The sequence below is a fragment of the Schistocerca americana genome, chromosome 1 (assembly GCF_021461395.2).
Source record: "Schistocerca americana isolate TAMUIC-IGC-003095 chromosome 1, iqSchAmer2.1, whole genome shotgun sequence".
In the NCBI taxonomy this organism is placed as follows: Eukaryota; Metazoa; Arthropoda; class Insecta; order Orthoptera; family Acrididae; genus Schistocerca; species Schistocerca americana.
This window is the reverse complement of record NC_060119.1, coordinates 224,874,425-224,892,255: the sequence shown is the minus strand read 5'-3', so window position 1 is coordinate 224,892,255 and position 17,831 is coordinate 224,874,425.

Genomic DNA, 17,831 nt, shown 5'->3' with positions numbered 1-17,831 from the left:
GCCGGCCATAGTGGCCGTTCGGTTCTAGGCGCTCCAGTCTGGAACCGCGTGACCGCTACGGTCGCAGGTTCGAATCCTGCCTCGGGCATGGATGTGTGTGTTGTCCTTAGGTTAGTTAGGTTTAAGTAGTTCTAAGTTCTAGGGGACTTATGACCTCAGCAGTTCAGTCCCATAGTGCTCAGAGCCATTTGAACCATTATTCAAAGCTGACGCGGCTGCGAAAAATAAGAAACCAACTCAGTTATTTCCGAAACATATAATATTTCGTGTGAATCGAAGATTTTCAATTGATCGTCAGTTTAACTCTCCAGTAGAGTTAAAATATGCGAATAAATAGCATTTAGGCGCAACAACACAGTAGATGGAAGTAATGCCATCTACATTCTGTAGCTGACGAAAGATTATGTAGCGTGCGTCTCACTCAGAAATCGCGTCTGAACGGTGCTTGTGTGTGAGAAGACTGTGTTACGTCTCATGTAAAAAGAAGAAACCTCTTTCAGAAGTGTCTCGATTCGACCGCTGCAAAATCATGATCTAAATGCGACTGCAGTTTCTCGTTCCGTGATACTGCTGCTCGCGTTGATAGGTATACCACAACTGCCATTGGAATATAGTATGGATGGGTTCGATTCTCAGTGCCCTGTACATCGCAGTGGCCCCACGCGACTAGGGCCTGAGAGGAAAGACACATTGTATGAGCTGGATCGTACAGGCACGTTACGCATTTTGAATCAGCACTTCAGCTCGTTTGCAGCACTACAATTACCCACACGGACAATTCAGTTCAGTTTCAATTCAGTTTATTGCTACAAATTTTAGACGTATTATCGGGAAGCTCTAAACAAGTCGTACATATTCGTTAATCATGGTAACAATGTTTTACATTATTTATTAGTAGCAAATCGTTTTAACAGCAACCATTGGTAATATTAATGTACAAATAAAACAGAACATTTAAAAGATAAGAATCAATTAAAAAACATAAAAAAGTGAATTAACTCGAGTTACATGTGAATAACTTCCTTTTTACATTCCTAGATATGTTACTGGCAGCCTCGGAAAAACTCGGGGTTTCCGATTAGCTTCTTCTAAACATAGTGTTGATGCACTGTTTTACATCGTCCACACTGGTAAGTGCGTGCCTCGGCAATTCTTTAGTCTGTACATACCCGTGTCGGTAGCCACAGAATCCTTTCTGCTCTTTTTACTCTATTTTGCTTTTTTTCTTATTTGTATATACAGTTGTTTACAAATGGTTCAAATGGCTCTGAGCAGTATGGGACTTAACATCCGAGGTCATCAGTCCCCTAGAACTTAGAACTACTTAAACCTAACAAACCTAAGGACTTTACACACATCCATGCCCGAGGCAGGATTCTAACCTGCGACCGTAGCGGTCGCGCGGTTCCAGACTAAAACGCCTAGAACCGCTCGGTCACTGAGGCCGGCCAGTTGTTTCCAGATCGCAGTCTAATTGTCTGCAGTCTCTCTCTACATGGAAAAGGGGGCATCTGAGAACGACATATTCAGCGGAATCTTCCTATCCACATTCACAGATTGGTGTGTTATTACATTCCATTCGATGCAGATGTTTGGGATATGTACCGTGACCTGTTAATAGGTACACCATATCTAGAGTAGGGGCAATGTCCGTAATTTGAGCCTGTTCCTAATGTTTGGGAATATGCTGCAACCGCGCCTTGGTGTGCTCCTAACGTCCCAGTCAGACTGCCATTCATCCATCTTCTACGCTCGTAAATGTCTTATCTCGAACACACGATCATATCGCTCACACCCCCACCAATACTGCGCTGCCCTGTAACGTACCACGATATCCATTGGACATACCCCGAGGATTACCAGTAAAGCCCGTACGGGTGTAGTGGAAAGGCACTGAAGAGCCTCAGAAGTATGCCCCGTTGAAATCGTCCCAGTATTACTTTGTAGCTGCCTAGTCTAAGGAGATGCTCCCAGACGCTGGCAGCGAAGCCCTCAGTGGCGCTGAAGATAGTTTCGTGTTATGACCGCACAGATGCAACGGTAATTTATAGTCAGCTGTACGAGCACGAGCAGGCTTGTGCATAATTTTGGCCGCTTTTGACACAACTACCAGCATGTCATCTGCATACGTGACACCACCTTCAATATCAACTGCCCCTTATAACAGATGTAATAGGGCTATGATACACTAGACTCTCTCTAATCCGGCCCTCAGAAGTCCGGCCTCTCAGTAATTGGGCGCACATCCAAAAACACGTGCACAATGATGACTTATCGTGCGCAACAATGCTTAGTTAAACAATGCTTTAATACTGTATTTAAAATTGTAGCTTTCTTTACAGTTCGGAATTGGGATTCTAAAAGGATAAGTTAAATCGAGGTTCTTCGCACAAAGTCGAGTTCAGTGTTGGACGAGCAACTATTTATGACGTCAAAAAGAAAAAAAAAGATGTTATTCTACAGCACTCAACACAAGTGGATAGTGAGTTGGAAAATCGGAAGGTTATGCGAAAGAGTGAGAATGAAGAACTGGACGTAGTTATTTATAGATGGTTCATACAACAACGCAGTAAAGGAATTCCAGCCAGTGATCCGATTATAAAGGAAAAAGTAGCTGCATTTAACAAATAACTTGGTGGTAGTAACTTGTTTGCAGCGAGCGAAGGTTGCCTATCAAACTAGAAAAAAACGACATGGCATTCGGGAGCTGAGAGTCGCCGAGGAAAGTCGCTCAGCTGACGATAAGAATGCTGATGAGATTGTAAGCAAGATATGGAAGATAACAGAGGAAGAATATTTAACTGCTGATGCCTTGTATAATGTTGATGAAACAGAACTCTTTTACAAGATGCTTCCTCCAAAAACATTAGCTTCCAAGAACGAGAAGGAGGCTCGTGGTTACAAGCAACAGAAACAGCGAGTAACATTAATGGCGTGTTGTAATGCAAATGGGAGTCATAAACTACTGCTTATCTTTTTTTTTTTTTTTTAAAAATCTTATGGCACTTAACCGCTAAGGTCATCAGTCCGTAAGCTTACACACTACTTAACCAAAATTATCCTAAGGACAAACACACACACCCATGCCCGAGGGAGGACTCGAACCTCGGCTAGGACCAGCCGCACAGTCCATGACTGCAGCGCCTTAGTCCGCTCGGCTAATCCTGCGCGGCTGCTTATATTTATTGGAAAATCCCAACATTCACGTTGTTTTCAACACACTTGGCATAAACACTCTACCAGTGCAGTATTGCGCTCAGAAGAAAGCGTGGATGGACAGACAAATATTCTCTCGGTGGTTCCATGAAACGTTTGTACCAGCAGTGAGAAAAGAGGTAAAGAAGAAAAAACTGTCCTTATAATTGACAATGCTCCCAGTCATCCTTCAGATGTTTCCCAAAACTCCGATGGTATACATGCACACTCTTTCTCCCACCCAATGTGACAGCCCTAGTTCAGCCCATGGACCAGGGAAATTTGGAATCAATTAAATGTCATTATCGACATTCAATTCTCGTTTCCTTGCTGAACGAAAGTGAAAAAGACTCTATCGAGACTATGCTGAAGGCGTGGGAAGCAATTAACATACGTGATGTTGTTTTCCAAGCAGCCGAAGCATGGGATAAAGTGGAGAGTGCCACCATAATGAAGAGCTGGAGAAAATTGTGGCCATGCATTGATGCCGAATTGGATCCAGTAGTGAGTGACAGCGATGAGCCAGTCAATTCGGAATTATCAATTACTTTGTACTTTGACATGTTCCACAATCTTCCAAGAGGAGAAGAAATTGATGAAGAAGATGTCACTAAGTGGTTGAATGAGGAAAACTGTAATACGGACCAAACTTTAACAGAGGAAGAAATAATCGAAAGCATGCAAGAAAGTAATGATGAAAGTGATGAAGAAGAGGACACAGGAGGAGAGAGCGTGAAGATTTGTCACACTGCTGGTGCTGAACCTGCCGAGGTCATCTTGGAGTACACTATGCGATAACCAGATACATGGAGTATCGATGTAATGCTTGTGAAGCGGTTGCGTGATAAAGCACGCCACTGTCGCGTATCATCATTGCGACACGTAAAAATTAGGGAGATGTTACATAGTGAGTGATACGACTGTATAATTATGTACAGTATTCACTCAAAGAGTAAATTTTCTTTGAAAATAAATGTATTTTAGGATTTAATAAAGTATATCCTTTATGTTTAAAAATTATATCCTTTGGTTTAATAAAGTACAGTACACTATATCCCTGTTGTTGTGGTCTTCAGTCCAGAGACTGGTTTGATGCAGCTCTCCATGCTACTCTATCCTGTGCAAGTTTCTTCATCTCCCAGTACCTACTGCAACCTACATCCTTCTGAATCTACTTAGTGTATTCATCTCTTGGTCTCCCTCTACGATTTTTACCCTCCACACTGCCCTTCGATACTAAATTGGTGATCCCTTGATGCCTCAGAACATGTCCTACCAACGGATCCCTTCTTCTGGTCAAGTTGTGCCACAAACTCCTCTTCTACCCAATTCTATTCAATAAATCCTCATTAGTTATGTGATGGATGTAAATTTAGTTTTTATTTACTGCGACTAAATTTACATCCATATCGACAGATAAGCTATAGTCATTGCGATACATTAAAGTGTGACCCATCTTTCTGCCATAGAACCAGCACCCAGCATTATGCTACTATCAGTAATGATGTAACTTCCCGGATCCTCCCGAAACCATCTGAAGATGAACCTGAAAAGGTTCGAAAACCGGTTCATGTAATAAAGCATTACTATAAAAAAAGTCACTGGTTGCAGTTGTGTATAACTTATTTACATTCAATATACAGTCACGGTTCTAAAATATCCGTAATGGATAAGCGTAAGCCATTGCATTTATTTCAGTGCTTGTTTGCGGATAATATTTGAATTTCAGTTTCGTCGTTTATACAGCGTGATTTTATCCACCGTGTACAAACTCTAGGGGTTCATCTATGAGAGGATACGAATCAAGAAAGGTGTAATGAACTTATGTCCGGAAATGTATGGTTTCCATGATAGAGACCATTTATTCAAACATACTTTGTTACAGAGACTGAGCTCTAATGGGCACCGTACCATGCAACCAGAGTTACAGTACGCATGGTTTCCTCCTAGAGGCTGGTACTGTTCCTCATATGTCATGCCCTAGCGTCCTCTCCTGCCATAGTAACTGGTAACGTTATGTCCGATTCACTTCTCTTTCTGATAGAGCGTTGTACCCTGCCATTTTTGTTACTGTTTTTGTGGTATAAAAAATGGATAGAGAAAAAAATGGTTCCGTTTTCGAATCGAGTACTTGACGACAAGGTGTGTACTTACGGAAAGGCAAACTGCAACGGGCTTCGGGCAGCAAGATTGTATCAGGAAACCTATTCCCGCTGACAACAACCATAGCATTTAGTGTATGTAACAGTGTTTCACCGTTTCACTGAGACAGGGTCGTTTCATGAAGCGGAAATCATGAAAGACGTGCCCGAAATGTTCGGACACCAGACTTGGAGACTGACGTCCGTGTCAGTACCAGGCAGTTGGTCCGCCATTACTGGGTAAGTCAGACAACCTTGTGGAACATACTCCATGACAGTTGTTGCTACCCTTATCACTCACAGCATGTGCATGCCTTACTAGCGACAGACTTTCCACATCGGGAGTAGTTTTGTAACTGGTTTCTTCACCAGGCAACCATGATTTCTGGATGTGTCTTCCATGCTGTTCACAGATGAGACCATCTTTAAGTGGAGTCATATTTTCAATTTTTCTTAACAATCATCTGTGGAGTAGTATGCACAACCCCCATGGTACGATGACAGCGAATCATCAACATCGGTGAAGGCGGAATGTGTGGGCCAGGATAACTGGCGACCGTATTTTGGGTTTATGGGTAATTTGGGATCATGTTATCAACCTCCTATACATACTGAATTATCAGTTTAATATCCGCACATTCTTCGTCTACGTCTTCATCTTCTGCTTCTGACGCCAACGTGTAAGCCTGAACTTTTACTGTTGGTGATGGTTTGCTGTTGATTCTGAGGAAAATCATCCTATCACTGAACTAATCAGAGTAGCTCATTCTCTGCTCAACCTTCCGATTCTTAAAGAATCCTCTCTGTTATATCGTTCTCTGTTGCTGTTGATATTGTCCTATAGTCATCTGACCAGAAATCCTCATCTTCCATTTCACCTCATTGTCCCTCTCTATATCTGGCGAGCACGGGGTCCCAGGTTCGATTCCCAGCGGGATCAGGGATTTTCACCTGCCTCGAGATAACTGGGTGTTTGTGTTGTCCTCATCATTTCATCATTATTCCTGAAAGTGGCGAGTTTGGAAAGGTTGGGAATTTGTATTGGCGCTGATAACCGCGCATTTGAGCGCCCCACAAAACCAAACATCATCATCATCATCATCATCATCTAGATCTGGAATGGGCCTTTGAATTTCCTTTATCAGATATTCTAGCTTCCCTACAACGTCCAAACTTCTGAAATTCCACACTCTGATTCCTAGAATGTTACCCTTTCATTGCTCATTTAATCTTTCTCTCGTAGTTACTTCTGCCTTGGCAGTCCCCCTCTGGAGACTCGAATGGAGGACTAATCCGGAATCTTTTTCCAGCGGAGAAATCATCATGGAAGTTTCTCAGTTACAAGCCACATATCCTGTGGATACCCACTGCCCGTTTTTAATGCAGTGGTCTGGTATTGTCTTCTGCGTCCTCTTGCCGTTGATCACTGCTGATTCATCTGCGTTTTAGAGGCAGTTTTCCGCCGCAAGGGCAAGAAGGTGTCCTTCTGCCAACTGCAGAACAAGGGTGGATTCATATTACGGACTTCTGATGACTTGTGTTCGAAGTTTTAGCAGTGGCTGGGCTCGAACCCAGGGGACACTGCCGCAAGACCATGTTGTTTATTCTTGAGAAAGATTTACTTGTCAGGTGATTGGACTTTCGCCCAATTACGTACATTTTTGATTAACGTATAGTCTGGCTACCTATCACGTTCACGACGTCAAGACACAGACTATCTATGTATTTATTCTCTGGTTTCTTTTAGTCTGCCACCTAGACACTAAAAGAGGGCAAATGTTGTACATAAAAATGTACATAATAACACAACGCACAATATGTTAAAATATTAATCGTATTAGTGTGTCTGAACATTATGCTGTTTAAGAAATGTAAAGGATAAATAAAGAGAAAGAGAAATAACGAAATAATTGGGCGGGACACACTGTACGAGGTTTCGCAAGTCTTTCTGTTTAGCACCAGTTTCACAAATTTCCTGTCTTTGTGATGTAGATGATATGAAATGATATGGAACAACGGAAACACCTACACATATATAGAGAGACAGAGTAAGAACACAGGAATTCCACATTCAGGGAACTGTACAGGACTACACTACACTACATTACATTACGTTACTGTACTTGGTACGGGAAGCAACACATGTTTTTCTGATTTTGTCTGGATTGTTAGCCCCTGGTGACGTGGGACATGGCTCAGGATTCACAGGAGCTGAGCTGTTATGCCATCCGACATGTATAAATATGGAGAGAGGTGCCTGTCAGGGTCTCAGGAAATCCTTCCAGGCCCTCGCTTAGTCTCAGTTCCTCTTTGCTTCCGAAGGGACTTTGTAGCTGAGTGTTCTGTATTGGTGCGTCCCGTTGTCATGGTGTATGGCTTCTTCTAATTTGTCTGTATGTCTCTCTATCTCTCTTCTCTATCTCTCTTCTCTCGGCCACGTAGGATTGCAGTTCCTTAGCCGATACTTCGTCTGTCAATAGTATCAGCTTGTATCACAGTTCCTCAATCCTTATTACGCTAAAGACTTGTGCGTTATCAGAGACGTTCCTGCCCTGGTCTGTAACACCTTGTCTGTTGGAACACTCCTAGAGGTGACGTCCGTGGCGAGAAGTATGAAATTCTCGATCTTTCTTTTATGTTAGGCGTGATATATTAGTTTCTCCTCACTGTTTCAGCCATATCCAGGCTTCTTATCAATTCTCTATCAATGCATGCCTTTATTTTCTTATTTGACGTGGCTCTTGTGGCCAATAACTACTTTACCTTATCATTTCCTCTTTTTAAGCCAATATTGCGCACTTGCCTTTCTTACGGCCAGGTCCAGTGGCAGTGTCATCACGGGCGCCGCAGTCGGTGTGGTTGTTTACGGGTCTGTCAGGCGAAGAAGCGGACTTACCTGGGCTAGCTGGAGAGTCTGCACTGCCTGTAACTTTCTGGCTCTATTAGTCCATAGACCCACCCCCATAACTCACAACAGCTATTAAGATGGTGTTATGGTACGTTCTTATTGGTCTTGGAGGCAGCTGCAAGCTGCCTTGGGCAATTCATGCAATTTTGTTCAGGACTTTAATGATTCTCTGGCAAATGACTTCGACGTGTGGTTGAAAGTTTTGATTTTCGCCGACAGTTGTACCATAGTATTTATATATAATACTTTTCTCACAACTGGTTTGTCATTTATTATGATTGTGCGTTTTCTTGCTCTTAATGACAGACTGTTTTTACAAGCTTCCAATATACAGGGTGTTACAAAAAGGTACGGCAAAACTTTCAGGAAACATTCCTCACACACAAGGAAAGAAAATATGTTATGTGGACATGTGTCCGGAAACGCTTACTTTCCATGTTAGAGCTCATTTTATTACTTCTCTTCAAATCACATTAATCATGGAATGGAAACACACAGAAACAGAACGTACCAGCGTGACCTCAAACACTTTGTTACAGGAAATGTTCAAAATGTCCTCCGTTAGCGAGGATACATGCATCCACCCTCCGTCGCATGGAATCCCTGATGCGCTGATGCAGCCATGGAGAATGGCGTATTGTATCACAGCCGTCCACAAGACGAGCACGAAGAGTCTCTACATTTGGTACCGGGGTTGCGTAGACAAGAGCTTTCAAATGCCCCCATAAATGAAAGTCAAGAGCGTTGAGGTCAGGAGAGCGTGGAGGCCATGGAATTGGTCCGCCTCTGCCAATCAATCGGTCACCGAATCTGTTGTTGAGAAGCGTACGAACACTTCGACTGAAATGTGCAGGAGCTCCATCGTGCATGAACCACATGTTGTGTCGTACTTGTAAAGGCACATGTTCTAGCAGCACAGGTAGAGTATCCCGTATGAAATCATGATAACGTGCTCCATTGAGCGTAGGTGGAAGAACATGGGGCCCAATCAAGACATCACCAACAATGCCTGCCCAAACGTTCACAGAAAATCTGTGTTGATGACGTGATTGCGCAATTGCGTGCGGATTCTCGTCAGCCCACACATGTTTATTGTGAAAATTTACAATTTGATCACGTTGGAATGAAGCCTCATCCGTAAAGAGAACATTTGCACTGAAATGAGGATTGACACATTGTTGGATGAACCATTCGCAGAAGTGTACCCGTGGAGGCCAATCAGCTGCTGATAGTGCCTGCACACGCTGTACATGGTACGGAAGCAATTAGTTCTCCCGTAGCACTCCCCATACAGTGACTTCTCTGACGCTGACATTAGGGTTATCGTCAACTGCACGAAGAATTGCCTCGTCCATTGCAGGTGTTCTCGTCGTTCTAGGTCTTCTCCAGTCGCGAGTCATAGGCTGGAATGTTCCGTGCTCCCTAAGACGCCGATCAATTGCTTCGAACGTCTTCCTGTCGGGACACCTTCGTTCTGGAAATCTGTCTCGATACAAACGTACCGCGCCACGGCTATTGCCCCGTGCTAATCCATACATCAAACGGGCATCTGCCTACTCCGCATTTGTAAACATTGCACTGACTGCAAAACCACGTTCGTGAAGAACACTAACCTGTTGATGCTACGTACTGATGTGCTTGATGCTAGTACTGTAGAGCAATGAGTCGCATGTCAACACAAGCACCGAAGTCAACATTACCTTCCTTCAATTTGGCCAACTGGCGGTGAATCGAGGAAGTACAGTACATACTGACGAAACTAAAATGAGCTCTAACATGGAAATTAAGCGTTTCCGGACACATGTCCACATAACATCTTTTCTATATTTGTGTGTGAGGAATGTTTCCTGAAAGTTTGGCCGAACCTTTTTGTAGCACCCTGTATTTTTCTATGTAAAGTGTAGTGGAGTAAGTCACCTTTGTGGCGCCGGCACCAGGCTGTTGCAGAGAGAGAGAGAGAGAGAGAGATAGAGGGAGAGAGAAAGGTAGAGAGAGAGAGAGAGAGAGAGAGAGAGAGAGAGAGAGAAGAGAGATAGACAGACAATCTAGAAGAAGCCATACACCATGACAACGAGACGCACCAGTATAGAACATTCCCCCACAACGTCCCTTGAGCCAGCTCCGACGAATAGGTGGTGACTCAGTGGTCATTGATTAGGTTGGTCTCCCAACGCTTTCCGTGTTTCGTGGCAACTGAATACAACTTGTCGCCACCGACATCACAGCGTACGTAGTCGCAATACGCAAGCAGCTACGTGTTCCTAATGCAGCTGTTAAAGACTAAACTTCCCTGTCCTTCTAATTGATGTGTGCCTTACACAGAATGTAGGCAGGTAGTGTCTAGGTCTGATGCCAGTGAGAGCATTAGAACATATTGTATTGCCTGTTCTTCTGCGTGTCTAATTGTGTTTGAGTCAGGTCTGGTTCCCTGAAGAATGTCACTTCTGGTCTGCTGAGCGTGCCCACTTACAAAAAGGATGGTGCTTACAAGCGACCCACGTGCCTCACTCAAGAAAATTAATATAAACAGTGGCTCTGCTGCAGACAGTGATTAAGATTTAAAACAGTTTTAACTGGAGGCAACATCTAGAGCGGGCATTTAGACAGTCTCGTACCTGCAGGTCCCGATGCTGTCCTTCGCAGCTGGCAGAGCTACTGTGCTATAAACTGATAAACGTGGGTTATTACGGAATTGTAGTCAGCTACCATTAACAAACGATAAATCGGTGTATTAACACGTTGTGTTTCCTGTAAGTAAACACTAAGAACTTTCCAGTAATACACTTCTGGTATTAACAGTCATAACCAACTATAAAATGGAAAAATATTACATACCTAACCAGCTCGTGGTCTCGTGGTAGCGTTCTCGCTTCCCGATCACGGGGTCCCGGGTTCGATTCCGGGCGGGGTCAGGGATTTTCACCTGCCACGAGATGACTGGGTGTCGTTGTGTCGTCTTCATCGTCTTCCCCATTACGGTCGGAGGAAGACAATGGCAAACCACCTCCGCTAGGACCTTGCCTAGTACAGCGGTGCGGGTCTCCCGTATCGTCCCCTACGCTCTGTGAAGGAGTATGGGACTTCATCATCATCATCACACAACCAACACTACCATGTCGGATGGATCGTAACTAGGCGCCAACTGACAATCCGGGAGAGTACAAAATGCACCATGTCCTATCGTAGTATATTGTGTCTTATTGTACACTGATAAGCGGAAACATTATGACCACTGACCGTCGCGACGTTGGATGCTGCCTGGTGGCGTTGCGCGCAAGTGACACGGTACAAAAGTATGTAAGTGTGGCAGACACGGACGGGGGATCACTCCAGCGAAGGTATGGGATGGAAACGAGGAAGTACATTGCGATAACGGACTTTGAAAAAGGGCTGATTATTATTATGCAGAGCCTGTGAACGAGTATCTCGAAAACGGCGAAGTTGGTCGAATGTACACGCGCTACTATCGTGAGCATCTACGGAAAGAGGTAGAAGGGCAGAGAAACTACCACTAGGTGCTAAATAGTTGGATGTGTACGACACTTCACAGAACGTGGAGGTCGGAACTTGTCTGTCCTGTGAAGTACACTACTGGCCATTAAAATTGCTACACCACGAAGATGACGTGCTACATACGCGAAATTTAACTGACAGGAAGAAGATGCTGTGATATGCAAATGATTAGCTTTTCAGAGCATTCACACAAGGTTGGCGCCGATGGTGACACCTACGACGTGCTGACATGAGGAAAGTTTCCAACCGATTTCTCATACGCAAACAGCAATTGACCGGCGTTGCCTGGTGAAACGTTGTTGTGATGCCTCGCGTAAGGAGGAGAAATGCGTACCATCACGTTCCCGACTTTGATAAAGGTCGGATTGTAGCCTATCGCGATTGTGGTTTATCGTATAGCGACACTGCTGCTCGCGTTGGTCGAGATCCAATGACTGTTAGCAGAATATGGAATTGGTGGGTTCAGGTGGGTAATACAGAACGCCGTGCTGGATCCCGACAGCCTCGTATCACTAGCAGTCAAGATGACAGGCATCTTACCCGCATGGCTGTAATGGATCGTGCAGCCACGTCTCGATCCCTGAGTCAACAGATGGGGACGTTTGCGAGACAACAACCGTCTGCACGAACAGTTCGACGACGTTTGCAGCAGCATGGACGATCAGCTCGGAGACCGTGGCTGCGGTTACCCTTGACGCTGCATCACAGACAGGAGCGACTGCGATGGCGTACTCAACGACGAACCTGGGTGCACGAATGACAAAACGTCATTTTTTCGAATGAATCCACGTTGTGTTTACAGCATCATGATGACCGCATCCGTACTTGGCGACATCGCGGTGAACGCACATTGGAAGCGTGTATTCGTGATCGCCATACTGGTGTATCACCCAGCGAGATGGTATGGGGTGCCACTGGTTACACGTCTCGGTCACCTCTTGTTCGCACTGACGGCACTTTGAACAGTGGACGTTACATTTCAGATGTGTTACGACACCTGTCTCTACCCTTCATCCGATCCCTGCGAAACCCTACATTTCAGCTGGATAATGCACGACCGCATGTTACAGGTACGGACCTTTCTGGATACAAGAAATGTTCGACTGCTGCCCCCGCCAGCACATTCTCCAGATCTCTCACCAACTGAAAATGGTCAATGGTGGCCGAGCAACTGGCTCGTCACAATACGCCAGTCAGTACTCTTGATGAACTGTGGTATCGTGTTGAATCTGCATGGGCGGATGTACCTGTACACGCCGTCCAAGCTCTGTTTGGCTCAATGCCCAGGCGTATCAAGGCCGTTATTACGGCCAGAGGTGGTTGTTCTGGGTACTGATTTCTCGGGACCTATGCACCCAAATTGCGTGAAAATGTAAACACATGTCAGTTCTAGTATAATATATTTGTCCAATGAATACCCATTTATCGTCTGCATTTCTTCTTGGTGTATCAATTTTAAAGGCTAGTAGTGTAGGATATATGGTGATCTGCGACAGCCTTGCCGAAAGAGCACAATCCTGGTGCACGCACAAGTGTTTCGGAGCACACCGCTCATCGTAGATTGTTGAACGTGAGGCTCCCCAGCAGACCATCCCTTCTTGTTCACATGTTATTCCAACGACAACGTCACTTTACGATTGCAGTGAGCATGGAACCACTAGGATTCGACCGTAGATCGATAAAAATGTGTCGGCTCTTCGGGCGAATCGCATTTTTGCTACACTAGGTTGCTGGTAGTCTCCACAAACGCCGTTGTCGAGGTAAACGACGGCTCGAAACATGCAGTGTACCAAGGACGTAGGCTGGTGGATGCAGTATTATGCTATGAGAGACATTCTCCTGCACTTGCATGGTATAATCGAACACACGCTGACAACTACGAACCACCTGCGTCCCTGCATGCTTGATGTCTTCCCCGACGGTGATGTCATCTTTCTTAATTGTCCGTATTTGGGAGGCAGATCTGTGCTACAGTGATTTGAAGAGCATCATAGTGGACTAACACTGATGCAAATACAATTGAATCCATCTGGATCGCTATTGGGCGCCATCTCCAGCTACACAAATAAGCGGCCCATTATTTACGCGAATCACATGACCTCTGCATAGACATCTAACGGCACATATTTCCACAAACCTACCAAAAAACTGTCGGGTCCCTCATACACAGAATCAGTGATGTATTTCGTCCCAAAGACGAACAAACGAGCTATTAAGCGGGGGTCATAATGCTTTGGCTCGTAAGTGTATATTCTCAGGCGACTCTGCCTATTATTTGCTTAACTGTTTAAAAATTATGAGAAATGACTGACGGAATTTCCCTGACATCTTGTACAGGGTTGGCAAAACAATACTGTCCAGGAAAATGTTTTATGCACTTTAAGATAGCCAACCTAAGCTACATCATGCACACCTGTGGCGGATGATGTAAGTTGGATTTCCTACTTTAAGGAGCATGAAATATTATCTGGGCCAGTGTTATTTTGCCAATTTTGTATATCAAGTTATCGTTTATAATCTCTATATTTAAAGTTATGACTGTCAGCCATCACTTCTTGGGATCTACCAATCATTTTGCCAGATGTCTTATCTCATAACCGGCAGCGCCATAGACAACCACCCTATTATAAGCACCATATCCTGTCAGCCCAAAATGTTTCGAGACTGGTTTAGTAAAAAATGGAGATGCGTTAAGATAGTTGGTTTTTTAATGTTTAATGTATTCTACATAGTCTCCCCCCCCTCCCCCCCCCCCTTGAGTACAACACAAAGAGCATTCATATAACCATGTGAAACTATCAGAAAAGTCCTTCCTTGGGCTGCTGTTTAACCTGCACGTCACGTTGAACTGAACGTCGTTTAGGTCGTCAAAGCGTTCATCCTTAATGTTAATATCTTCACTCTGTCATTTATATTGACAAGACCAAGTTTTATCACCTGTTATGTTTTTATCCAGCCAAAACTGTCTGCATCTAGCATTTCAGTCAAGTGACGACAGGCGTCCATGTGCCGATCTTTTCGTTTGGGAATGAAAATTTGAGGGACAAACTTTGCATACACTTTTCTGTTCTATAAAATTGAGCACTTGACCTAGTGATGATGCACCATTGCGATTTTTGGCGCCATATCGTTGACACACTGGTGTTGAATATCCATTACTTAACACTGCTTATTCACGACTGATGGTCTAATGCACATCTGCAGTCGTTAGTTCAGGCTGCCGCTGTAGTTACTTCGCTGACGTCGGGAGGAGTAAAATCAGTTTCGCAAGCTTTTGAAAATGGTTCAAATGGCTCTAAGTACTATGGGACTTAACATCTGAGGTCATCAGTCCCCTAGACTTAGAACTACTTATACCTAAGGACATCACACACATCCATGTCCGAGGCAGGATTCGAACCTGCGACCGCAGCAGCAGCGCAATTCCGGACTGAAGCGTCTAGAACCGCTAGGCCACAGCGGCCGGTTGCAAGTTTTTGACGTGTGTATATCGCAACATATGAAGGTTATTCGAAAAGTAGGGTCCGATCGCTCGCGAATGCAAACCGGAATGAAAATCAATAATGTTTTATTTGCAACTGTTTGTTATACCTTCTAATCACTTCTTTACATATTCACCACTGCGACTTACATATTTTTCGCAGCATTTTACCACCTTTCCAGTATCCTCGTCATAAAAGGCCTGTGCTTTCCGCCACTTCTCTACGCTGGTCTGCAATTCTTTGTCTGTGCCAAAATGTTGTCTTCATAGCCAGGAGTTCGTATGAGCAGAGATGAACATCGGAGGGAGCGAAGACTGAGCAGTATAGTGTGTGATCAGACACTTTCCATCGAAAATATGCGTCTTCATTGTCCCTGCAGTGTGCGGCCGAGATTTTAGAAGAAGGAAACGCATGACAGGTACGTTAAGTGACGTTGCAAGAAATCAGGTGAAACCTCGCAGAGGACACCCATACTTGCCGGGAGTCACTATCGTTCTAGCCATCTTTATATGCTCGATACGTGCTTAGAAGTGACAAAATAGAGACATTGCCCAACACATCTGTGCAAAGCTTCATTGGATTTTCACTGCCGTTCCCATTTCGCGGTCTGTAGCACCTTACTTTCGGAATGCTCTTCGTATATGCTGCTCAAACTGTATCCGACTTGTAACCGCTCAATGTCATTCAATACGATCACGACGACACCCCTCGATCGACGATAACACTCGTGGTGTCACTCGGCTTCATACACGGCAGTGGACGTTTGAAAATTCGTGACGCTAGCTCAACGGTCGTCAACTAATTTAAATGTATTTCCCGGCTGACTCTTAATTCAATTACTGCCACCGGGGTGAGGAGAAAGAACACATCCTGATGGTACCAGCATTATGCGTATTTAGATGTTCGATTAATCTGAATGGTTTGAAATGTTCCAGCGATTCTATTCGAACTCTATGCTGATGTACCGACAAGGACCATTTTCGCAGATAAACATGCAAGTACGTAATGGATGTTCAGTTTCTCAGTATAGTTCGTCGCACTCACACATTATACATCCGCTGTAAGAACAATTTCATGCATTTACATTTTTTGGTGTCCCACAATATTGGTTGGCTAAATATTATGACGATACGTTGCATACAACTTCCACAGATATTGTGTATCATGTAGTCGAGACTACGTAATGAAGCCAAAATCCACAGATATTGGCTAAGTATTATGACGATACGTTGTATACAACTTCCACAGATATTGTTTATCATGTAGTCGAGACTACGTAATGAAGCCAAAATCCACAGATATTGGCTAAGTATTATGACGATACGTTGTATACAACTTCCACAGATATTGTTTATCATGTAGTCGAGACTACGTAATGAAGCCAAAATCCACAGATATTGGCTAAGTATTATGACGATACGTTGTATACAACTTCCACAGATATTGTTTATCATGTAGTCGAGACTACGTAATGAAGCCAAAATCCACAGATATTGGCTAAGTATTATGACGATACGTTGTATACAACTTCCACAGATATTGTTTATCATGTAGTCAAGACTACGTAATGAAGCCAAAATCGTGGATAAAATTGAAATGTAGTTTGTTTATTAACACTTCTCTTTTCACTAATTAAATACGAAATATAAATCGGGATTGGAGGTGATGATCCTATCCTTCTTTTTTAGTATTTTAGGTCCCCGTTAATTAATATCTGGTAGTTAATAAGCAACTATTTTTTATGCTGTCTGTATCAGTTACCCCCGCAACCGTCCTAGGATAAGATTCTATCAATGCTCCGCGCACACGCGTTTCACCATTTTATAAAATGCAGAATTAAGTAAACAATAGCTTTCCGTTGCGCACAACTTTCGTGGGTTTCACAACCATAATAGTTTCCCAAGAGTATTTTTCCCAGCTAACACAAAGTTCGAATTATGTTGTCGAATTCATTTTCACTCCACCCGACAATAAACGTCTCTGATCACTTCGTCACACGTAACGTATTTTAAACGTGCTTGAAGAGTCTTTAAATAATCTCCTTAACGAATTTCGCAGTCGCGTACCACTTTTTCATCGACTAGCCCGATCGCGATAACTGAAAGTAGAGAGCTCAATAATGTGTTACATGTTCATTTATATGTATTAAAAAACAACTGCGCCCCTGTATCTTTCTGTCCCTCTTGGTCTTTGCTCCTTTGCTTTTTATTACTTTTCATTATATTGCTTCTTAGTAATACTGTGCAGTTATTAAAGTTTCGTATTACTTCCCCCCTTTTAGTTCTTCCAAAATAAAGTCTATTTATCTGCCATTTTAATTAATATGATGCTAATTGCCACGCCTGCCCGCAAAGTACCGTTATACACTGTATCCAACTATGGTTCTGTAGCTCGTAGAGAGCTGAGTAAATGTTGTGAAGCCTAAGGCTGTGTGATACTTAAAACATCTAATTACAGAAAATACATAAATGGCACGATTACGACAAAGAACGTCACACGGTACTGAACATTTCTCATTAAGAAGGTTTGTAGTGAATGGATGTGTACAGCTGCCGTACAGACGAAACGTACAGTGTCCTGTTATGGCGTCCA